At 39.0% G+C, this 25,352-nt stretch overlaps 1 pseudogene; it reads left to right on the top strand.

The window, feature by feature from the left end:
- Window positions 1-10,608: 10,608 nt before the first annotated feature.
- LOC122011275 lies at window positions 10,609-17,830 on the top strand (annotated as a pseudogene).
- The last annotated feature ends 7,522 nt before the right edge of the window (window positions 17,831-25,352 follow it).

Raw genomic sequence — 25,352 nt, forward strand, 5'->3', positions numbered from 1 at the left:
GCTAAGCTCGGATATTTGCACCAACTTCCTTGAAATCTAGGGCACACGCCGGAGCATATCTTGAGTACCGGTTTACTCGCTCTGTCGACCATCATGCGGATGGAATCTTTGTCTTGAACTTTAACTTCGTGCCCAATCTTGTTGTACACACTCCCGTAGTGTGATGTAAATCTCTGTCTCAAATAATGGTAATGGGACTCCATGAAGTCCGACGATCTCACGGAGATACAGAGCTAGCTTCTCCATGCGAGGATATCTTGATAGCTAAAAGTGGGCTGATTTAGTCAACTGTCGACTATTACCCGGATGGCGTCAAAACCATTCGTGGTTCGGTCCCACTATGAAATCCATAGAGATATCCTCCCACTTCCATTCGGAATCTGTATAGGCTGCAGAACTCCTCCTGGTCGCTGTTCTGCCTTGACCCTCTGACAGGTGAGGCAGATGCTAACATATCTGGCGATGTCTCGCTTCATCCCGGGCCACCAAAAATGTTTCTTCAGGTCTTGATACATTTTGGTGGAACCTGGATGCATCGCATAGGGAGTCCTGTGAGCCTCATCTAAAATCTGTCTCCGTAGTTCCTCCTGATCTGGAACACAGAGTCTGTCACCAAAATACAACACCCCTCTATCGGACACTCTGAATTCTCTACTTTCTGGTTCTGCTAGCCCTTGCTTGATTTTCTGAATTTCAGGGTCCTGCTCCTGAGCTGACTGAATATCACCAAGCAAGGTAGACTCTAAGGTCATAGTAGAGAGCTGTCCAACGATGAGTTCAAGACCGAAATCTACGATCTCCTTCTGTAGGGTTGGTGACATGGCTGCTAGAGATAATAAGGTAGCACTGGACTTTCTGCTAAGTGCATCTGCTACCTTATTTGCTTTCCCTGGATGGTAGAGGATGTCTATATCGTAGTCTTTGACCAGCTCTAACCATCTGCGCTGTCGCATATTCAGATCCTTCTGAGTGAAGAAGTACTTCAGACTCTGATGATCTGTATACACTCTGCACTGAGCTCCATACAAATAATGTCTCCAAATTTTTAGAGCGAACACCACTGCTGCAAGCTCAAGGTCATGAGTAGGGTAATTCTTCTCATAATCCTTGAGTTGTCTGGAGGCATAGGCGATCACCTTGCCGTTTTGCATCAGTACTGCTCCTAGTCCCAACTTAGAGGCATCACTATAGATGTCAAAGCTGCTGGTGTTGTCTGGTAGAGCCAAAATGGGAGCACTGGTCAATCTCCTTTTTAGCTCGCTGAAGCTGTTCTCACAGTCCTCTGTCCACTGAAATTTTCTATGGGAGGCTATCCTGGAGAAGTCCTCTACGAATTTTCTGTAATAGCCTGCTAATCCCAGAAAGCTTCTGATCTCGCTAGCGTTCTTAGGTCTCTTCCAGTTACTTACTGCTTCTATCTTGCTGGGATCTACCATAATACCATCCTTTGAGATGATGTGACCCAGGAAGGACACCTGATCTAACCAAAATTCACATTTCGTGAACTTGGCGTATAGCTGGTTCTGCTGAAGGGTCTGCAATACTAGTTTCAGGTGCTCTGAATGTTCTTCCTGAGTTCCTGAATAGATAAGAATGTCATCGATAAACACAATAACAAACTTATCTAAATACTCTCTGAATACTCTGTTCATGAGATCCATGAATGTAGCTGGAGCATTGGTCACGCCAAAGGGCATGACTACGAACTCGTAGTGTCCGTATCTGGTTCTGAATGATGTCTTGGGTATATCCCCTTCTTTAACCTTCACCTGATGATAACTTGATCTGAGATCTATCTTAGAGAACACTGCTGCTTCCTTCAGCTGGTCGAACAGGTCATCGATTCTGGGAAGAGGATACCTGTTCTTGATCGTGACTTGGTTCAGTGATCTGTAGTCTATGCACAGTCGCATGCTTCCATCCTTCTTCTTCACGAACAATACAGGCGCTCACCATGGTGAGTGACTCGGGCGTATGAAACCCTTGTCAAGCAGCTCCTGTAGTTGCTCCTGAAGTTCCTTCAGTTCTGCTGGAGCCATGCGATAAGGCGCTTTGGAGATAGGATTTGTACCGGGAATGAGCTCTATCTCAAAGTCAATCTCCCTGTCTAGTGCTAAGCCTGGTAACTCTTCAGGGAAGACTGCTGGGTAGTCACATACGACTCGAACCTCTGCTAGTTGTTGGTTCTTGTCCTAGCTGACGTTGACTACATGTACTAGGAATCCTGTACATCCTGAATCCAGTAGCTTCTGTGTTTTCATAGCTGAGAGAAGCTTCTTGGCCTTTCTCTTTGGTTCCCCGCTGTATTCAAATTGCACTGTCGCTTCAGGTTGGAAGATGACTTTCTGTTTACGGCACTCTATGGTAGCCCCGTATCTGATCAGGAAGTCCATTCCAAAGATAACGTCATAGTCGGTCATTTCTAGCACTATCAGATCACAAAAGAGCTCTCTGTCTGCTATAATGACCGACACTGCTCTAAGCCAGTGCGTGGATGCCATGATCTCTCCTGAAGGTAGTACCGTCAAAAACTGTCCACCGAGTACCTCTGAGGGTATTTCTAATTTTTCGGCGAATATCCTGGCTATATATGAATGGGTTGCCCTAGTATCAAATAGAACAGTAGCACTATACTGAAAAATGCTAATCTGACCAGTGACAACTGTCGAGGCATTAGCAACGTCCTCTCTGGTGAGTGAGTAGATCCTCGTATTCGCCATAGCTGGAGGGGCTTCTAATCTGCCCTGGCTGATAAGTGGACCTTCTAGAGCGGCCTGCATCTGATATAATCGCGGGCTGCATCTTGAATCTGTGGCCGTGAGGAAGACCGTCTTGTTCGCCTTTGGCCATGTTCCTTCTTGTCCACATTCAAAGCATCCTCGTGTGCCCTTGCGACAAACCCCGGTGGAATTTCCCACAAGTAGCACACTTTGGATAAGCTGGGTCGCTTACTAGATGGTCCTCCTTTTGGGTCACTTCACGATTTGCGCTTGCTGTTGGAGTTAGAGCTGTGGCCTTGTTTTCTTTGAGTGTGAGAGTTTCCTTGGCCTTTGGACTCGGAGGAGACTTGCTTTTATCTGGTAATGCTCTGTGGTCAAGGCACCGCTCACTAACTCCTCGTGGTTTGTGGCCTATGTATGCCACCAGCCACGTTCATCGCTATCTCCGGCCTCGGCATCTTGAGCATCAACCGGATTCGTTCCTTTTATGTGCTCTGGGCATAGACGAGCCAACCTGTTGAATTTCTTCACGGCTTCCTCAACTGATAGGTTGCCCTGACGAAACTCAGTGAACTCGTCGTAGTGGCAGTTTGTAACCCGTATGTGAAAGAACTCCTCGAAGAATTCCTTCTCGAAGTCAGCCCGTGACATCTGGTTCACTGGGCGCTTCGTTCTGATTTTTTCCCACCACATACGTGCGTCTCCTGTCAGGCAGAAGGAGGCACACTTCACCTTCTCGTGTTCTGGCCAGTCCAGAAGCTCCATCGTGCTCTCCAGTGTTTTGAACCAGGCTTGTGCATCCCATGGTTCACTAGTGCCTGAGAAGTTCTCTGGCTTGACTCGCTGCCACTGGATCAGATAGGCTTCCTTTCTTGGCTCAGCTGCTGGAGTTGCTGGTGCTGGTGCTGGTGCTAGTGCTGTAGGCTGAGCTGGTGGAACCTCTAAGACTACCGGAGTCGTCAAATTCGGTTCCGGGGTGACTGTGGGGGTATTCTGCTGGTTAGCCTTTAAGGTGGCTATTTCCTGTTGCTGTTCAGCTAGCTGCTGCTGTAACTGAAAGGTCTGGAGGAGGCACTGAACTGCCTGCCTCTTGCTGGGGCTCAGTAGCTAGTGCCCTTCTAGCTGGGCGTCCTCATGCCACTTCTAAAGACATAGAGAACATAACATAACTAAGGTAATTACAGTTATATAACTACTGATATCATGTTTAAAACTATCACATACTAACAAGCAGCAGGCATATAAACATGAACTGTAACTAGAAAGCAAGAACAATAAAGAGAGTAGAGGTATTTTTACTTGGAAGCTGCAGGTTCAATGCTGATGTATGTGTAGGAAGTATGGAACACTGCTCTGATACCACTCTGTAACGACCCACCTTCTGGGTACTAGGCTGTAAGGCCGGTCGCTATAATTGTGCCTTGCTATATTGTGTAGAAAGCTGGGCTAATTAAAATTTTACTCTACTAATAATGGATACAACTGATAAGAAAGGTCTAAAGACCTTCTTTGCTGGTGTACATATGCTAAAGGGGGAAAAACTGAACATCCCAACTGAGCTAGGGACTAGAAACTAACTTCTCAACTACCTACCGACCTGCTGATCGATCTATAGATCGATCGAAGCTCGTTCTGTTCCCAACTGGATCGGTCGGCGGACCGATCCAGTGTGAATCGGTCGGCAGAGATCTAAGGCATTGGATCGGTCGGTGACCGATCCAGCACCAAACTCTCCCGAACGCCATCAGATCGTCTTGGGTGGTCGGTGGCCGATCGATCCGGAGGATCTGATAACATCTTATCAGATCTGTTCGGATCGGTCGTACCGACCGATCCAGCACTCGCCAGCCCCGATTGGTCCGAGACCGATCGAGTTCGATTCGGGAACTGATTTCAGCACTTTGGCATGCCAAAACCTCACACAACAACTCTAAACCAATGCAAATCACACTAATATAAAACTACTAACATTCTAAACCTGGCATACTACATAGTGCATGGTTTACTATCTCATAACACTTAACAATCAAAATTGAATAATGAAAACTAAAAACGCAAGGTGCTAATACTGAAGTAAAACTGTTTAGATCCCAAAGATCTTTATTCCAACTCCTGCCCACACACATCTTGATAGCATTGCCCTCCAGCCTACTGATCCACTTTTCCTTTACCTTTATCTGCAGTATAAGAAAAGTAGTATCTATAAGCTAAAAAGCTTAGTAAGAAACCATCTACCTCACAAAACATGCAACGATGCAAATATGATTTTAAATCATGCTGTTTAAAACATATGCTGGATATACTGAATAAACTAAGCATGGCATGGCATATAAGCATACAATCATGACATATCTAAAGCTGAACATAAAGTCATCATGCATATTCACAGGGAAAAACTAAGCTAATACTAAGAACTGAGCTACGCTAATACTGAGCTACTGCTAGAACTGTACTGAATTCACGAACTAATTTGTGAAAGGTTGAAAATCGTATACATATAATAAGTGAAAATACTAAACATGCTGCTGAGGGGCCCGGCAACTGTACGTGCTATGCGTGCATCTCTAACTAGACCCGGGGTTGCAAGTCCCGAATTTAGTAGAGCTACTAGGTTATCTAAACCTAGGGACCGACTATGGGAGCCCAGCCCAATGGATATCTAATCCAGTACAGTGCCAACTGAAAAGTAAAATACTGAGTATAGCTAAACTGTTCTAAATAGCTCTTTCTAGGTTATCTGAACCTAGAGCTAGGTTGTCTGAACCTAGAGGCGACTGTGGGAGCCCACCCATTGGACCGTAGTCCCATATAAGCTAGAATAAACTGATTTACTAATTTAGATGCTTCTAATGCATTCAACCGTGCTAATAAAAATGCCTAAGTTGCATTCTTTTCTAAGCTGGTTATTTAATCGAACACCTAGTGTGCTGTAACTCCCCTCTCTATTAGGGAGACTACCTTTAGGCACCCAACAGCATCTAAACCTCCAACTGAAGGAGAAGAGATGTGTCCGGCCCATCTAAAGGTACTCACTAAATCCCTAAACCTGCGAGGAGGGTTAAATACACCCTATGTGTCGAAAACATACGCATATAACTAAACTAATGCACAGAAAAATCACACGGTAGCTATTATACTGCAGGTGAGGGGTTTCTTACCTCCGGTTCGTAATTTCTTACGATTCTATTCGCTAGAATTCCGGTGGAGATGACCCTTTCGAGAAACTTCTCGCGTCTATGCGTTCCTCTCGCGAAGGAGTGCGCCCTCGTGTCGAAATCGTCGCCGGAAAGTGTCCTTGGGGCCCTAGAGAAAGAACCCTAGGTCTTCCTCGGTGTGGCGCCGAAAGAAGGAGGAAGAAAAGGGAGAGGTGGCGTGAGAGGGTTTCGGTGGAGAAGGATGTGCCGAACCAAAATAAAATAAACCAAACCCTCTTTAAGTTTCCTATTTATAATAAGTGGGTATTTTGGCCCCACTCAATTATAATTATATTTGGTTCTCCTTTCTCTCAGCACGGCCCTGCTGGGTTCAACCGGTTACTAACATTATCCCTAAACCATAGGTCTCGGGTTCGATTCCCGCCTAAGCTATTTTGCGGTTCTATTTATTTTTGCTGCTTCCGCTACTCGGAAAATTCCGGAAAAATATCTAAAAATTCCAGAAAAATCGTAGAATATTTATAATGTAGTTTCGAGAATTTTCAGGCGTTACAAGTTCTTTCTAAACTTAGTGCGTAAAGACAATTACCCAAATCTTTTTATTCTTATCAAAAGATAAACATCTCCCACTGCCACAGCTACCATTTTTATAGTAGTGCCCATGTAGACGGTGTTTTAATTTTCATTTAGTTGCCGGATTTCCTAGAACCCTGCAATGAATTGCGGTCATGATTAATGGCATCTGTATCTACACTCCAGGTTCTGGTAGATAACACCACTAAACTTGTTTCAACTAATAAATTAAATACACCTATATTGTTCTTAGTTCTAAGAAGACAGTCTACCTTAATGTCCAAGTCCTATTTCCAATCATTACAATTGGGATTACTAAGTCTTTTCTATAGTATGACTACTAGGGAATTGACAAACATTTTAAATCCTAAGAATCACAAAAATATTTGGTCAAGATCAACTCCTTAAAAATCCCCATAAATTTTGTATGCCACGATAGTGTGGACGTATACAAAATCGAAGAGGAGATTTTATTCATTAATTTTATTGTCTCGTCAACTTTACTTTATGACGAAATAAAATTAATAGTTGATCTGTCTTTGATCAAATATTTGGTCAAAAACTTTTGAATAAAATAAAAAAAATATTGATTCCTCAAATAATATTATTTAAATTATCCAACACTTCAAACACCGTGAATTTTGCATGCCACGTTAGTGTGGACGTATACGAATTCAACATTTGTAAAAGGAAGGTTTTAACCCATTAATTTTATTATCTTGTCAACCTAACTTTTTGACAAATAAAATTAATAGTTGGTATCATTTGGTCACACAAATAATAGCAGTGACTCCGATGGGGAGGATACTATTAGATGTGTCTAAGTGTATATCATTACTTGACACTAAGTCCATTAATAAGATTATGCCCCTTCCGTTGGGGAAGATCACACGCTCTTAATTAACTTCCTATAGTCATCCAAAAATGGAAGTCTGTTCTAGTGATCCACAAACAAGCTCATCCGTTATGGAGGAAGGCACTCAGAGCCAACGCGCAAGCTTGTCTGCATCACTTACAAACCAGTAATGGAGACCATGGGATTTACTTAAAAATCCCTCTCCCACTTAGTTATTTATAAATGAGGAATTTTAACTATGCTAGCCTACTAAATATGTAAACTAACATGCACACACAGCACAATATAAAAGCAATAAATAGAAAATCTAATTTTCAACTATTATGGCTTTTATCTCTAGTTGTCCTCCGTGTGTTGTCATCCCAAGCTGCTGCCATATTTGGCCACCGCTACCGGGTCTAGCTGTCGCATCCATCTTGCTCCTAGTTTCGCTGCGCCTCTGGTCCTCAGAAGGTTCCACACTTTGCAAGATTAGATCCGCGACATAAATAGAATTTTACATTTTTCGATCCTATATTCCTCGAAGGAATGTACATGTAAACTAGATCGAACATAAAATAAAATTTACATCCATCGATCCTATATTCCATAAAAGGAATGTACATGTAACTAGATCAAAAAATAAAATCCTAATAAAACTAAATACAGCTCCTGCTGTATTTTATAATACAATCATGCACACACAATAAAATGCCCTTGACATGTCCAAGGGTCCAATCACACACATAATAACTATAAGCCATAATAGTTGGATCCTGCATCCACAAAGTTAGCACATCCTACTATTAACCTGCCTAAATTATGTATGACATGTGCATAATTAAACTAATACCAAATACACAGAGGCAAAACCCTAGCTCTGATACCAATTGCTGATTGCTACTCGGAAAGCCTAGAGGTTCCACTGTATAAAATTTTGTACAAAGGTCTGAACCTTTTTCCTAGCTACCATGTGTTCTTTTAAATTAAATTTTGGATCGCCTGCGGAACGTAACACGTTTGATCCAAAACTTAATCTATTTGTTCTTTTAGGTTTTGACTTGGATCTCCTGCGGAACTTAACACGTTCGACCCAAATCACCTTAAGTTATTAATTCCATTAAATATTAATTTCCATAATTGGTTCCGAGTACTGACGTGGCGAGGCACATGGCCTTCTTGGATATGGGAGCAACCACCACCGACTAGACAAAACCTTTTATAGAAATCTAATATTTAATTTCCTAAAATAACTTTAGGTTAACCGAAAAGAACAATCAAATCACAAGGATAAATAAAAAAAAACACAACTTTGAAAAACATATTCGAAATACTAGAATGTAAGCCTCTTGTATTTGGTATTATTTCCAAAAATAACTAGTATGATGCAGAAAGTAAAATTACTAGTTATACCTTTTAGAAAAACCTCTTGATCTTCTACCATATTCCTCTTCTAACCTCGGACGTTGTGTGGGCAACGATCTTCCAAGATGAGAAACCACCAATGAACCTTCTTCTCCTCCTAGCTAGGTTCGGCCAACACAAAGAAAGCTTCACCAAGGATGAAAGAAAAACACCAACCAAGCTCCAAGGGATGCAAGCTTTCTCTCCTTCTTCTTCTTCTTCTCCAAGTAGTATCCGGCCACCACAAAAGCTCCAAAGGAAGAGAGAGAGGTTCGGCCACCACAAAGAGGAAGAGGAAAAGAGAGGATGGCCGGCCACACCAAGGAATAAGAGAGGGAGAGAAATAATAGAAGTTGTACCTCATGAAGGCTCCCCTACCCCTTCTTTTATATTCCTTGGCTTTGTCAAATAAGGAAATTTATTTATAATAAAATTTCCTTAACTTTATTTGACAATAATTAATTAATAAAAAATAAATAAAATTTCCTAATTAATTGAATTGTGGCCGGCCACCTCATGGAGAACAAATAAGCCAATTTTTAATCAACAATTAAAACTTCCTTATTTGTCTTTGAAAATTTTAAAAAATAAAATTTCCCTTTAAAATCCCATCATGGTTGATAAAAAGAAATTTCTATAATTTTAATTTTCAATCATGTGAATAATTTTTAAAGAGAAAAAATAAAATATCTTTCTAATCTACAAATAAGGAAAGAGATCTAATCTCTTTCTTTAATCTTTTGTAGATCTTTTTAAGAGAGATATTTTAATTTTAATTCTCTTTAATAAATTATATCTTCCACATAATAAAAATTAAAATTAAAAATCCTTTTTAATTTAATTATGGCCGGCCCTCTCTAGCTTGGGTTCAAGCTAGGGCCGGCCACCCTAAACCATGCTTAGGCCGGCCCTAGCTTGATTCCAAGCTAGCTTGGCCGGCCCCCTTTAGGTGGGTATAGAAGGTGGGTATAGGTGGGTATAGTGCTCTATAAATAAGAGGCTATGATAGGGACCGAGAGGAGGAATTGGTTTTGGTCTCCCGATAAAATTAAGCATCCCGTGTTCGCCCGGAACACACAACTTAATTTTATCAATAATAATTCATTCCACTAGAGAACTATTATTGAACTACCGCACCAATCCCAAATTACATTTTTGGGCTCCTTCTTATTATGAGTGTGTTAGTCTCCCTGTGTTTAAGATAACAAATGTCCACTAATTAAGTAAGTTAATGACAACGCAATTAATATCTAGCTCCAAGAGTAGTACCACTCAACTTCATTGTCATGTCGGACTAAGTCCACCTGCAGGGTTTAACATGACAATCCTTATGAGCTCCTCTTGGGGACATTCTTAACCTAGATTACTAGGACATAGTTTCCTTCTATAATCAACAACACACACTATAAGTGATATCATTTCCCAACTTATCGGGCTTATTGATTTATCGAACTAAATCTCACCCATTGATAAATTAAAGAAATAAATATCAAATATATGTGCTTGTTATTATATTAGGATTAAGAGTACACACTTCCATAATAACTGAGGTATTTGTTCCTTCATAAAGTCAGTATAAAAGGAACGACCTCAAATGGTCCTACTCAATACACTCTAAGTGTACTAGTGTAATTATATAGTTAAGATAAACTAATACCTAATTACACTACGACCTTCCAATGGTTTGTTCCTTTCCATCTTGGTCGTGAGCTACTGTTTATAATTTATAAGGTACTGATAACATAATCTTCTGTGTGTGACACCACACACCATGTTATCTACAATATAAATTAATTGAACAACGACATTTATCACAAATGTAGACATTTGATCAATGTGATTCTTATTTCTAGATAAATGTTTTATACCAAAAGCTAGGCTTTTAGTATACATTCTAACAGAGCATTCAGAGACGTAGGAAATGGAGATTGTTCGATCACAGAGGGAATCGACTCATGCTGCCGCCTCGACAACGTCGGCTAAACTCTCTTTCTACCGCTCCGTGCCTGCGCTCGAGGTCCGACTGGAAGATTTTAAACTCTACGGCATAGATCGCCTCCGAGGTACCTTGCAAAACCTCATCTTTTCCCATTTCTAGGGTTTTTGGTTCGTTGTATACTCCCTCGAGGTCCGGCTGGAAGATTTTGAACTCTACGCCATAGATTGCCTCCGAGGTACCTTGTAAAACCTCATCTTTTCCCATTTCTAGGGTTTGTAGTTCGTTGTATACTCCCTCAAGGTCTGGATGGAAGATTTTGAACTCTACGCCATAGATCGCCTCCGAGGTACCTTGCAAAACCTGATCTTTTCCCATTTCTAGGGTTTGTGGTTCATTGTATACCTCCCCTTCCTTGATCAACTTCCCTATCCTGCGTCTGTTTGGCTTTGTTGGTAACTTATATTCGATTGTTTTCATGAAGTCCTGCAGGGTATTTCAGATGGTTTGCCCCGAGGAAAAAGGCCCGAAGAGATGGAGAAATTGGTATTGCGTGTGATTTTGTTTGGATCGCTCATTTTACTTTTAAATATATGTTTTATTTTGGGAAAATTAGGTAACTGAACTATGGAGGGCACATATGAGGCATCAAGATCCATCAGAGGTCATGAACAAAGATATCATTTCACACTTCGTTCTCCGTCTTGCATATTGTAGAATGTAGGTTTTGATTTTTATGGTCATGTTTTATTTTGATATCACACTATCTTTCCTGAGTGTTATCTCCTTCACCTCCTAGGGATGAATTAAGGAAATGGTTTCTTTCCATGGAGACTTCTCTTTTCCGCTATCGATTCCGACTAGAAAGCCCCGAGTCATAGGTATATTCTGGATACCTTGTATGGGGTTTGGAGCTCTTATCTAATTTCATTTACCAAAATTATGTTCTATTGCTCGTAGAGGTCACTCATGTCCGAATTTCAGCTACCCTATAAGGCTATTAGTCATGCAGAATTCGAGGTATGACTACAAATTTATGCACCATATTTCTGGTCATATTACAATACTACAAATTTTTAGACATCTCTTTCCATCGAGATGCATTTTTCTCATGTTCTTTGGCCATGGTTTTATCTAGGATGTCATATTACAATACTACAAATTGTTTTGTTCTGTTTGAAAGTAACACAGATACCAGTTGCTCAATCATTTATAGCTTTTACTGTTATGTCTAGTAATTTGACAAATTTTTATTGTTTTTTGCAGCTGATACACTCTTTTTTAAGGTACCATTTATCTACTTGTTTTTAGTCTAAACTCTCTTTTTTACTACAACAATGTTTCCTTAGTTTCTACTGACCTGTGTTTACATGCAGGCACCCTTTGAAGAAGTGCCAGAATTATTTGTTGGCCGCAGGGTTTTCCTACAAAAAGGTTTTGCTTATGTTGCGATGCATCAGGTCCATGTTAAATTTATCTTTATACTTTCAAACTCCACAAGATGTGATTATAACTTTATACTTAGTTGGAACTTTTTTTTAGGCTGTGTCCCTTGTTGCCACTCAATTCCGAAGCAATCTCTCAAAGTGCCTTGTCTTAACCAATAGGTAATTGTTCATGTAATTGATATTCAACATTGCATTTCTTAGAATTGTCATTGCGGTCGAGGACAAATAGAGAGTATTTTGAATACATCACTGATGCTAAGTTGGGAGATCCTTCAATTCATTACCAATGCTTCACAAAATGGATGTCATCAATGGATATTGACGAAACTGATGACAATGAACCACCCTGTATTCGTGGAGATTGTGATAGGATTTGGGTTGACAATGAGAATTTTTAGTTTGGTAACTTTATTTATGATTTATATATATGACTATTTACTTTAACACTGATGCTAGGTCAGCTAACTTTAGGTAGTTTTCAAGATCATGTACATGTTTTTTGTTTCCTTCAAAACTTGTGTCAACGGCTGATTACCTAAATTTTGAAAAAGTCCTGAGTCCTTCGCTAATTGTTCAATTCTTAATTCAGTTCGGATTGTCAAGTACTCTTCCTTCTATCTGACTATGTCTATAGTAATACTTTATGATGCAGATTTTGATATTTACTTTGATGTTCATGTATGAAGTTTTGAGTTATTTATGAACTAGCCTAGCATACGGCAATCTTCCAATTTTCTACTCTCAGGATAAGAATGTACAATAGTGAGCTTGTGGGATATAGATCAAACTTAATCATTTGGCACTATCTGCTTATGATTGACCTGTGGTTTTACTGCAAGCCCCTCTGAATTCCATGTTGCCTTATCACCCCCTGAAATACTAGCATCACTGTAGGGATAGAATTGGTTATGGTATAGTTTTGACAAGGATTTCCAGGCAGGTTATAGGAATTATGAAACCAAGAGGAACCTAGTGTAATTAGGTCTAAAGGATAGTATTGATTATGATATAGTTTTGACAAGGATTTCCAACAAGTTATAACCATTTGAAACAAAGAGGAGCCTAGTGTAATTAGGTCTAAAGGCGATGTTGCTGATTTTATTGGCTGACTTCTGGAATCAACCATTTTTTTCCTTTTCTTGGCTGATTTTATTTCTTCAACATTTTCCTCTAATTGATATCATTTTGTGTAGAATGCTCTTCTCAAGTTTACACAGTTATTGAAGGCCAAAGAGCAAGTTGTAGCTGGTAAAATGTACTACCTGACTCTGGAGGCTAATGATTGTGGATCTAAAAAACAATATGAGGCTAAAGTCTGGGTCAAGCCTTGGATGAACTTCATGGAGCTTAAGGATTTTAAGCCACTGACTGATAGCCCTAGTACCTCCTCACAAGGTATGTGTTGGTCCCTTTGGAGGCCGGCAAGAGGGGAGGGGTGAATTGCCCTACAAATTAAAACCAAAAACCCTTCTCGGATATTCAACTAACTTAAAAGAACTTGTAATTAAAAAAGGCAGAGACTAAGTAAAGAAAAATAGACACCAGAGTTTTACTTGGTTTGCAATCAGGGGATTGCTAATCCAAGGAATGTAAGCGCACTATCTGATTCTCCTCTGGGCGGAGTAGCCTCTTACAGCGTTGAACGTACAAGAAGAAAAGTAAAGCACACAGAAGTTGATTACAAGTTCGTCATTCTAATTAATTGATTTGCTTCTGGACCAAGGCTATATTTATACTTCGGGCGCCGGAAGGGTTCCGGGCGACTGGGATAAACTTTATCCCCAACGTTGATCGAGTTTGACTCGATCTGGTCAAAACCCTCGGGCGCCCGGACCCCAAAAGTCAACTCGGTTGACTTTTTCCGTCTGATCGCTCCGCTTCGGTTCAGCTCTCTCGGTCTGGGTCTTGCTCCGACTCCACTAGCTTGGGTGATCTTGGCCATCCGAATAGGGCTCACCCGAACCCATGTTCCGGCCTTCTCCTCGAGCAGCCTTCCTTCCCGATTTCTCGTCCCTCGAACGCCACGCACGTTCTTCTCGTCCACCGGTGTACTCTTCCGCCCTCGTCCCTCGGACGCACCGAGCCCGTCGGCTCTCTCCCGTGCCGTCCTTCTCGCTAGCCGCGTCTTCCGCTCGACTTCCTGTGTTCCTAAGTTCCTGCACACTTAGACACAAGGGTTAAACAACGCAGGACCTAACTTAACTTGTTTGATCACATCAAAACACCTCGGGGTTCCAACAATCTCCCCCTTTTTGATGTGAGCAACCCAAGTTAAGCTAGGGAAAAACAGATGCAATAAAAACAATTTATTTGTAATTAAGTCCAAAGATATTTCATAAAAAAGTTTATATACCTCCCCCTAGACTTAACATTCTTCTCCCCCTTTGATCACATTAAAAATAGGGGTTCTTTAAACAAGTCTAAGGTAAAAAAAATTTAAGTGAATTTTCATAAAACTTTCTAAGGCAATTAATATTAATTTCTAAGGCAATGTTTCAAAAGAGAATATTTAGTAAAAAAAATTCTAAGTCAATATTCAGAAAATTTTAACGTGAATTTTTATAAAAGATTTCTAAGGCAATTTTCAAAGGAAAATGTCTAAGACAGTATTCATAGAAAAATTCCTAAGTTAAAAAAATATCTAAGTTAATTTAAAAAGATTTAAGTCAATTTCCAAAAAGAATTTCTAAGCCAATTTTCAGAAAATTTCTAAGTCAATAATTTTCAGAAATTTTCTAAGTCAATTAGAAAAACTTAATTTCAAAAAAAATTATTATAAATTATATAAATTGAATAACTCTTTTAAAGCATTAGGTAAATTAAATTAATGCTTTTTCAGTTAGTCAATTAAACTTTTCATTTCGATACTTGGCTTCCAGGTCGTGGCGAGGCACTAGGCCTTCTTGGTTATTGGAGCAACAACCACTTCCTTAGACAAAGCCTCATAATGAAATTAGTCGTTTAATTTCCTTGCTGAAAATGCTAAGTTAAATTAAACAGGTTTTTGGAACCCAGTAGAGGTTCCTACCTACAGGGTTAACCAAGTATTTCCTAGGTACATAGATTTTTGATATATTTCTAATTTGACTTTGATGAAATCTATAATACCAATTTAAACTCTATAATTTCTAAAAGTAGAAATATTTGAACTTTTATATTTTTTCAATCTTTCTATTTCTTCTTTTAGTTTTTCATTGTGAATTTTCAATTTATCAAAATCCTCTATTAGACATGATTTTGCTAAAATTCCTTTTGTTTCCAAAATTTCATTTTTAAATTTGGCATTTTCTTTTCTAATTTATACATGGATTTAGTCATTGCCTTAATGCCGAGTAAAGTTGATCAGGGGTAAGAGGCATACCACTTACCATGTCGACTTAAAGCCCGAATCTCCCCGTCACGCCTTCATCCGAGGTCGCCCTCTTCATCGTTGCTCGATTCGATATACTTTGTCCATCGATCTTGCCATCTGCTATCCCGTATTCTTGAGCTTCGATTCTGATGAAGAAGTGTCATCCCAAGTTGCTTTTAGGTTGTGTTTCTTGGGAGACTTCCTTTTCCTTTTTGAGTTCTGCGTCTTCTCTTATGTGTCCCTCCTTCCGACACTGGTAGCATCGCACCTTTCTTCCTCCTTTTGATTCTTTTATTCTGCATTTTAAATTTATTAGACCTAAAGAATTTTTAAAATTTCTTACCATGTGCGCTTCTTGATCGTCTCTGAGTCCGACTCGAGTTCATCCTTCCGAGTTGTGTTCAGCTATAGTCCGGGTTGTATCCTTTGTCGCTCCCGCACATCTAGTTTCGTAATTCAAGAGTAGAAAACATTCCTCTAATGTACTTACCTCCGTGTCCTTTGAGATGTAGTAGGCGTCGATGATTGACGTCCACTGGATAGGCGTTGAGTGCGTAACGTAAGGCGTCCCAATTTGTTACCGCTTCACCGAGGTTCTCGAGACCAAGACTAGTTCTTTTACCTTGCATGTAGACCGCTACTTTCTCACCTTTCTCCAAGCGGATGTTCATTAGTTTGTTTCGAGGATGCCCTTCTAGCGAGCTTCGCTTTGGATGTGCCTTCGTGGAGTTCTAGAAACTTCTTCCAAAGTTCTTTAGCTGATGAGTAGCTTCCGGCGGTTTACTTCTGAGGCGTAATACGCTTAGCGGTGATGTTCCGCACTACTGCTTGCTACTTAACTCATTCTCGCTTTTTTGTCCAATTGCTTTCTTCTTTTTCTTCTCGATTCGTTTGAGCTACAAAACCATATTTCATAATAAAATAAATTTCAATCTCGATTTTAGAAATACCTCCATACGACGCTTCCACTGTGTCTCCCTCGAATTTTGGTGGAGTACGAGATAATCAATTTACTTTATTGGCAATCAAAGGATTGCTACTCTAAGACAAATGAGCTCACTATGAAGATCTCCTTCTCGAACAAAATGTCAAAGGTAGAGAAGCCTCGTACACAAAAATTAATCATAGAATTGAAAAATAGAAAGATAATTGAAGTACAGAGTGTGCTGTTTAAAAAGGAGAAGACCAGGGCTCTATTTATAGTCCACTAATAGAAACTGACTGTTTGCTGATGTGATACGATATGGGAGCCCAGATGCTATCTGAGCGGCCCTAGCGTGGCAAATCTTATCGTCTCGCAAACGGTTATACAACGGGCAAAAGATAATGTTTTATTTGGTTCGGGCACTTGGAACAACTTCGTGCGCCCAGACCGCCATCTAACAAGGGCCCCTCGGTGAGGCACCCTCACCCATACCAAAGTAGGCCGGGCGCCCTAGCCCGGACCACTTTGGTCTGGGCGCCTAAACTCTAGTCACCTCAGTGTTGACTTTCTGTCCGAGAATTCTGTGCCGACTTCGCTCGCTTGGGTCATCTCGGCCATCCGAAATAGGGCTCACTGGAACCTATTTTTCGGTCTTCTCGAGCAGTCTTCCACTCTAGCTTCTCATCTCTCAGAAATGTCGCGCCTTTCTTCTCGTCCACCGGTGTACTCTTCCGCGGACACCTCGTCCCTCGGACGCACCGAGCCCGTTGGCTCTCTCCCGTGCCGTCCTTCTCGCTAGCCGCGTCTTCCGCTCGACTTCCTGTGTTCCTAAGTTCCTGCACACTTAGACACAAGGGTTAAACAACGCAGGACCTAACTTAACTTGTTTGATCACATCAAAACACCTCGGGGTTCCAACAGTATGGTTGCTTTATTTGCTACCATTCATTCTCGCCAAAACTATTTCTTTTTAAAATCCCTATTTTCTTAGATAAGTTGATTCAAAAAATGCCTTTCGCCAAGGCGTGTATTGTGGCTCATATACCTTTTTCTGTTACCGACAGATCACCAAAATATGAGTTCATTCTTTCTCTTTCATTTTTTTTTCTTTATCCAGGTGAATGATAATTTAGTTTGCTAAAGTTTCAATCCCCACAAGAGAACTTCATGGCGTGCACAGATGTGTGGTTTTGTTGCTGCCTTCCACAGTATATTTAACGAAGTTCTGTATATATATGTGGTATGATATTGTTATAGCTTGTAATTTTAATGAAATGGGCATTGCAAATTTTAATTAGTTTATTTTTGATAGATAGTAAATTTTAATTCACTTGAGTTGCTTCATACATATGAAGTGACTATTTAATGTGTGTTGAATTTGTTTATCCTTGTTATGCAGACAAGAAGCAATTGGAGCAAAGTAGTGAAGGGGAGAAGAAAGAAAGTGTTCGTGCTCCTTCCGAGAACAGAATCTTAAAGTAGAAGAAATCCAAGAAAGAAAAATCATCAAAGGAACAGGAGGAGCATGATCAGAATTAGGAGAAAGGAGACGTTGAAGCTGAAGTGGCAGATGCATCTGCAGTTGACGTAAAGGAAAGGATAAAGAAGGTGGCCTCCATGAGGTAGAAGAAATCAAGCAAAGAGATGGATGCCGAACAGTTGAATAAAAGGGTTTCTTACTTAAGTAGTAGGCTAATTAGTACCTCAACTAGTCAATTGGTGGATACGGACTTGATGTGTATAATATTTATGTGGATACAGACTTGATGTGTATAATATTTATGTGTTGGTTACAAGGATATTGACTTGTCTGTATAATATCGGTTTTTCACTGTTTCAGAAATCGAATCTGTGTCGTTAAACAATACTGATATTACATCGGTTTTCCACTGCTGCAAAATCGGTGTCATTAACTAATATTACATCGGTCGTATACCGCTGTCAAAATTGGTATTATTAACATATAATATTACATCGGTTTTACACCCGGTGTCGTTAAGTGATACTACACCAGTTTTAACCCGATGTCTAAAATGACAGACCTTTTACATCGCCTTCATAGACATCGGTCGAAAATGTAATAGACATCGGTGGAAAACCGATGTCTATGAGGGTTTTTGTTGTAGTGAGGGCACTAGGAAATATAATGTCTACACCATTAACCTACCAAAATCCTCAATAAAGTGTTTTCTAACACAACAAGAGGAAACTGAGCTGTGGCACAGAAGGTTGGGTCACACTCACACTAGACTCATTTCAAAGATGAGTCAAAATGGTCTAGTTAGATATTTGCCCAAATTAAAAATTATTGAAAACTCAACCTTCAATGCTTGTCAACAAGGTAAACAAACCGAGTCAAACCATAAATTAACCAATCTAGATAGAACTACCTCTATACTTGAGCTCCTTCACCTAGACTTGTTTGATTCGCATGGAGCCAAGTCACTAAGCAAAAATCAATATTTCTTAGTATTAATTGATGATTACTCAAGATTTACTTGGGTAAAATTTATAAAAACTAAAGATGAAACCTTTGAATTATTTAAAATCTTCTGCAAACTAATAGAAAATGAAAAAGACACTCAAATAAAAAGAATTAGAAGTGGCCACGGGGGTGAATTTGAAAATCACAACTTTACTGAATTTTGTGACATTAATGGGTATAAACATGAATACTCTTGCCCCAGGACCCCCCAACAAAATGGCCTAGTAGAGCGTAAAAACTGAACCCTACAAGAAGCCGCTAGGACTATGTTAAACGAATACAAGCTATCCAACCAATTCTGGGTTGAAGCAATAAATACAGCATGTTATTTACAAAATAGAATTTTAATTAACAAACATCATGACAAAACACCCTATGAAATATATTATAATAAAATCCATAATTTAAATTATCTAAAAGTTTTTGGATGTAAAGTATATATTTTAAACACTAAAGACTATTTAGGAAAGTTTTCATCAAAAACTACCATAGGAATATTTTTAGGGTATTCAACAACTAGTAGAGCATATAGAGTGTATAATAAACATACCCTAAAAGTTGAAGAAACAATAAATGTAATATTTGATGAAGATAATAAGGTAACTACTATAACAAATGAAAATAATATAGAAAATATTAACCCACTAAATACAGAAGATGACGAAATTCAACCTGAACCCAATGAATCTGAAGAACCAATCACTAACCCAAACCTAAGACCAACAAAAACAAACACAAATCACCCATCTGACCAAATCTTGGGTGATCCATCTCTAGGAGTTAGAACTAGGCCATCCTATAGAAACAGTAGTCAAATAGCCTTGATATCTGAAATTGAATCCAAAATTATAGACGAAGCTCTACCCGATCCAGACTGGACATTAGCAATGCATGAAGAATTAGCCCAATTTGAAAGAAACCAGGTCTAGGACTTAGTACCGAAACCCACTGATAAAACTATAATTGATACTAAATGGGTTTTCAGAAACAAACTAAATGATCAAGGTGAAATTGTTAGAAAAAAGCAAGATTAGTAGCTAAAGGGTTTAACCAAGTAGAAGGGTTAGACTATGATGAGACCTACGCCCCTGTAGTTATACTTAAATCAATTAGGATGTTGCTGGCCTATGCAGCACACAAGGGATTCAAGCTCTACTAAATGGATGTAAAATCCGCCTTCCTAAACGGATTTATTAAAGAAGAAGTGTATGTTAGCCAACCCCCTGGATTTGAAGACTTAGAGCACCCAAACCATGTCCTTAGATTAAAAAAGGCCCTATATGGATTAAAACAAGCACCTAGGGCCTGGTATGAATGGATGTCTAATTATCTTTTAGAAAAAGGGTTCCACCAAGGACAAGTAGATCCAACCCTTTTTGTGAAAACCTTAGAAAAAGACATTTTCATAGCTCAAATTTATGTAGATGATATAATATTTGGATTAACAAACTCAAAATTTTTAAAAGAATTTACAAACTTAATGGAAAGTGAGTTTGAAATGAGTTTAGTAGGGGAACTTAACTTTTTCTTAGGTCTACAAATTAAGCAAACAAAGGATGAAATTTACATATACCAAACCAAATATGCCAAGGAATTAATTAAAAAATTTGGCATGAAAAATTCAAAAATTATAAATACACCAATGGCAACTAATATCAACATTAACGCTGACCCATAAGGAAAACCAGTAGATCCAAAACACTATAGAAGCATAATAGGCAGCTTACTCTACCTAACTGCAAGTTGACCCGACATATTATTTGCAGTAGGTATGTGCGCAAGATACTAATCCTGTGCAAAAGAGTCACATCTAACATGTGCTAAAAGAATACTTAGGTACATTAAGGGCACCCTAAATGTAGGACTCTGGTACCCTAGAACCTGCACCTTTGACCTTTTTGGCTATTCTGATTCAGACTATGCCGGGTGCAAACTAGATAGAAAAAGCACAAGTGGTGGCTGCCAAATTCTAGGTCAGTGCCTAGTAAGTTGGTCAAGCAGAAAGCAACACTGCGTTGCTCTATCCACTACAGAAGCTGAATACATAGCCCTAGGAGAATGTGCTTCTCAACTTCTGTGGATGATGCATACACTAAAAGACTATCAACTAGAATATCAAAATACAAAAAAATTTATTGATAACATAAGTTCAATTAATCTAACCAAAGATCCGATTCACCACTCTAGAACTAAACATATAGAGGTAAAACATCATTTTGTAAGAGATCATGTAGCTAGAGGTGAAATTGGACTTAACCATGTTGAGTCCAAATAAAACCTAGCCGACATTTTCACAAAACCCTTACCTGAACTCGAGTTCAGTACACTTAGAAGACAAATAGGAATGTGTTGGGTAGAATAGATCTTGATTTTCAAATTTCCTACATCTAATTTTAAAATTTTCTCTCTTCTCTTCAAAATTGCTTAATGTTAAAATTATCTTTTCAAATTCTAGGAAAAATAATGTTTTCAAAATCCTAGTTTTATTAGTCTTTTAAATTTGGACTTAGACTAGGAATTTCCCCCTAAAAATCATGTTCCCCTAGTTTCAGCCAGAGCATCTCACAAGCACACTAGGCTTAACTTGTTTGTGTTTGCAAAACTTAGAACAGTGTGAGATGCATAGGATTCAGCCTGGACTCCAGAATGCTTATTTCTATGCATCATAGTGAGTCTGGGCATTTGTAACGACCACCCTTCTTACTACTACTCTCTAAGGGTGACCGTTACTTAACTACTGACTCTACTTAACCGGTAAGATCGAAACCATGAGGAGTCTCTACCGAAAAATTTCGGCAGCATCTCCCTTGTACCGGTGACCATAAACTGAGATACATACATAGTATACTTCAGCCACAGGCGGCTGGAACATATATCAAACAACCACGCAGTTCATATATAACCAAAATAATCAACTCTCGCAAAGCACGATAAAACGATCCATAGAATAGCATGTACAAGTTCTAAATTCTTTTAACAATTTGACGAAAACAGTCTTAATAAATTCTTGGCAAATCCCCAGATCTCTCCATAGTCCAGGCATCACACATCATCGAACACCTCCGTGTCTCCTTCCTTTGCTAAAACTTTTCCTTTCCTGTATTTGCAGTAAGAGGAAATGCAAACTATAAGCAAATGCTTAGTAAGCGCTGTCTAACTCACAAAATCTCGATATGCATGTAAATATACTGAAATCCAAGAATTGAAAGCTCTAAAGAAGATACTACACATGCTCATCAAATAGCAAAAGAACAATGCATACTAGAATGCTAAACATGTAAAGCTAATCAGAATAACATGCTAGCATAAGGAAAACTAAAACTTGTTGAATTATAAACACTTTCTGAATCTTATTTCACTTGCTTAAAAACTTATTCTTTTATTTCACTCGTTTAAAACTTATACTTTAATACTTTTATACTTATGTGAAACTTATTTTACTTGTTCAAAAGCTTATACTTATAATACTTCAAAATAGTAATCAACTTTCATCTTGGGCTCAGGCGTAGTACCATCTTATGCATGTTCCCTAATAGGTTGGGGTAGCGAGCCACCAATCCTAAAAGAGCATACCTCGGTCTACAAGGGCCAAGACCTCGTAATTGGACACCTGGATTTGTTTAACGACAACCTCGGAAGTCGGGTACTAGCCTCTTCAAAGTAAAATATCTTAATTACTTCTTCTTTAAATGTCTTGACATTTTAATAAGCACCCTGTGTGCCAAAAATCCCTAAAGTCTTGACTTTGGGATCTACTTAAGGCCTTGGCCTTTTTCTTTCTTTTCTTTATCTTTCTTATACTTGTTAATACTTCTAAAAGAATGCTTCTTTAAAAAGAAACTGAAATGTTTAAGCAAATTCTAACTTTGATATGCTTAAACCAAAAATCTGCCTACTATGCTAATCAAATTCTGCATATTAAGCTTAACAAAAATCTGTTCTAAGATTGGAGTTCTGCATGCAATACTTATCAAAATCTGCAAGCAATACTTATGAAAGTCTGCATATCATACAAGCTTAAACTAAATCTAAAACTTGTTGGATTTAAAACCTATACTGCATGCTTCAAATTAAAAGAACTCAACTAGCTGACTCTAAACATATGTGAAGCTTGCTGGAATAAACGGTAGCAAGGAAACATATCTAAACCTCACGTTAGAACTCAAATCTGTATTCTAGAATGAGTGTGACAAGAAAACATATCTAAACCTCATGCTAGAATGAAGAACCTCAAATTTGTATACTTGAATGAAAGTAGCATATCTAAACCTCAGATCTGTTTACTTGAATGAAAGTAGCATATCTAAACCTCAAATCTGTTTACTTGAATGAAAGTAGCATATCTAAACCTCAAATCCACTGAAGGAGCTGCTTCTACTTAACCTCGATGCTCACTAGGGCAAGTCTAAGTAATGTTAAGAGCATGTAGCATTACATGCGGTCATGTGATATAAAAACTTCACCTCCTCGTACATGATTTATCATGAAGGAATTCACAAGCAGAACCTCATCATAATAAACAAAACACATTTTCACTATAGGGCTACAACCTAGCATGTTGGGAGGTAAGAACAGAACTTAACGTAGTAATACCTGCAGCATTTCATAACCGAATTCAGCATGGTAGGCATGAAGAAATTCCCAACAGTACTTCAACTTAGCTTGATAGACAATTACATAACGCAATTTGTATGGCAAGACTTTAATGTAGTAAGCATGAAATAGAAAACACATCTAAACATATTATTGCACACATGAAAACAAGGCATGGTTATTATATTGACTTTCATACATGATCTTTTGGGAATTTATGAAGAACGTATGAAATCTAAGGACCCTAAGGAAGTAATGAAAGAATCACTACTTTCACACCTGATCTATTGGGAAGTTTCATACAGGACACATACAATCTAAGGATCATAAGAAAGAAATAAAAGCACAACTACTTAAATAACATGACTTTCCAATATAACAAATCCAACCAAAGGGGATCTTATATCATATCAAGGACCTCATACACAATGGACCAAAACATCGCCTCTAAATTGTTCTTGCCCAATGCAAAGCATAACCGAACCCAAGCATCCCTCTGCTCAGTGCTACGGTAAGGACACAAAAGCATAACCCTTCGGCAGAAATCCACCAAAAACATAACTACATGCTAAACAAAAATTGAACTTTTCTTGTTCATTGCCTAGCAGCAGGAATCCGAAGCTTGTAACCCTTCCAACTAACCAAATTAAGCTTGCTGGAAGCCTAGAACAGAATCCTATATAAAACTGATTCATGACTTGAACCTTTACACACTTCTAAATATATGGCACTCACAACAGACCTTTGAATTCGTAGCTACAATTTACACATTCTTAACTAATAGCAGATGGGAACTACTCATGCTCACAAACAGCAACACAAAGAGGGACTGCTCATGCTCGCAACAGCAAAGGAAAATTAACCAGCAAAGGAAAATTATCACTTGAAAACATAAATTCGAATATGTTCTTCATGCTTAAACTGAACTAATCCTTCTCTTCTTTCTTTAGGGTTCACGGCAGCAAGCAAAACCAAGAATCTTCATGGCAAAACTCGAAAAACAAGGAAACACCAAAGCAAATTCGGAACTACTCTTACCACAGGTGAGTAGCAACTTACCTTAGATTTTCTTGGACTTACAGCTGAGAAGGAGGTTCTAGAGTTCGGAGGAGCTTGAGCTTCCCGGCCTCTTCCTCGTCCCTACGAGCTCTCCTCAACGAGAGGATCGAAATCACCAAGGTTCGTCGAAAGGAAGCCTTCGCCGGCCGTCGGAGGGAGGAAACCCTAGCTCGGCTTCGTCTTCGCCCGAGAGAGGAGAAATCGTGGTCGAACTCGAGAGAAGGGGAGAAAGAGAGAAAGAATTCGGGAGTTAGGGTTAATACCTAAGTTTCTTCTCTTATAACTAGGGTTAAATACTAGACCTTAAATATATCTCGCTGCCTTACTCTTTCACGAAATACCTATAGAACACTTGGTTAGCTGCGTTTTGACCGAGTCCAAGGTCGCGGGTTCGATTCCTCAGCCGCCCCTTTTTATTTCAATTTGTTTCCTACTTATTTAACTATTACTCAAATAAATTTCATTCCTCTTTTAATCAGCAACGCTCGCTGGAACACTTGGTCAGCCGGATTCGCTTAAGGCATTGGTTCAGCCGGAGGTCACGGGTTCGAATCTCGGTTTGGACATTTTTTTGTCGAAACTTCTTTCGTTTAATAAAAATACCAAACGACCTCCAAAAATTGCATAAAAATACTCTAAAAATATTTAGAATATTTCTATAGCATTTTTAAATATTTTAAAATTACTTTTAGGACTCGAATTGAGGAAATTTGGATTGTTACAATTCCCCATATCTTATAAAAAGTTCGTCCTCGCACTTAGAATAATTCTAGATATCTCTGTCTTATACTGTCCTTTATTAGTGGTACTTCTTTATTTCTTAGTCTCTAAACTTCTCTATCCATTATCACCTATTGTAACGCCCAA

The sequence above is a fragment of the Zingiber officinale genome, chromosome 8A, assembly GCF_018446385.1.
Source record: "Zingiber officinale cultivar Zhangliang chromosome 8A, Zo_v1.1, whole genome shotgun sequence".
NCBI classification, from domain to species: Eukaryota; Viridiplantae; Streptophyta; class Magnoliopsida; order Zingiberales; family Zingiberaceae; genus Zingiber; species Zingiber officinale.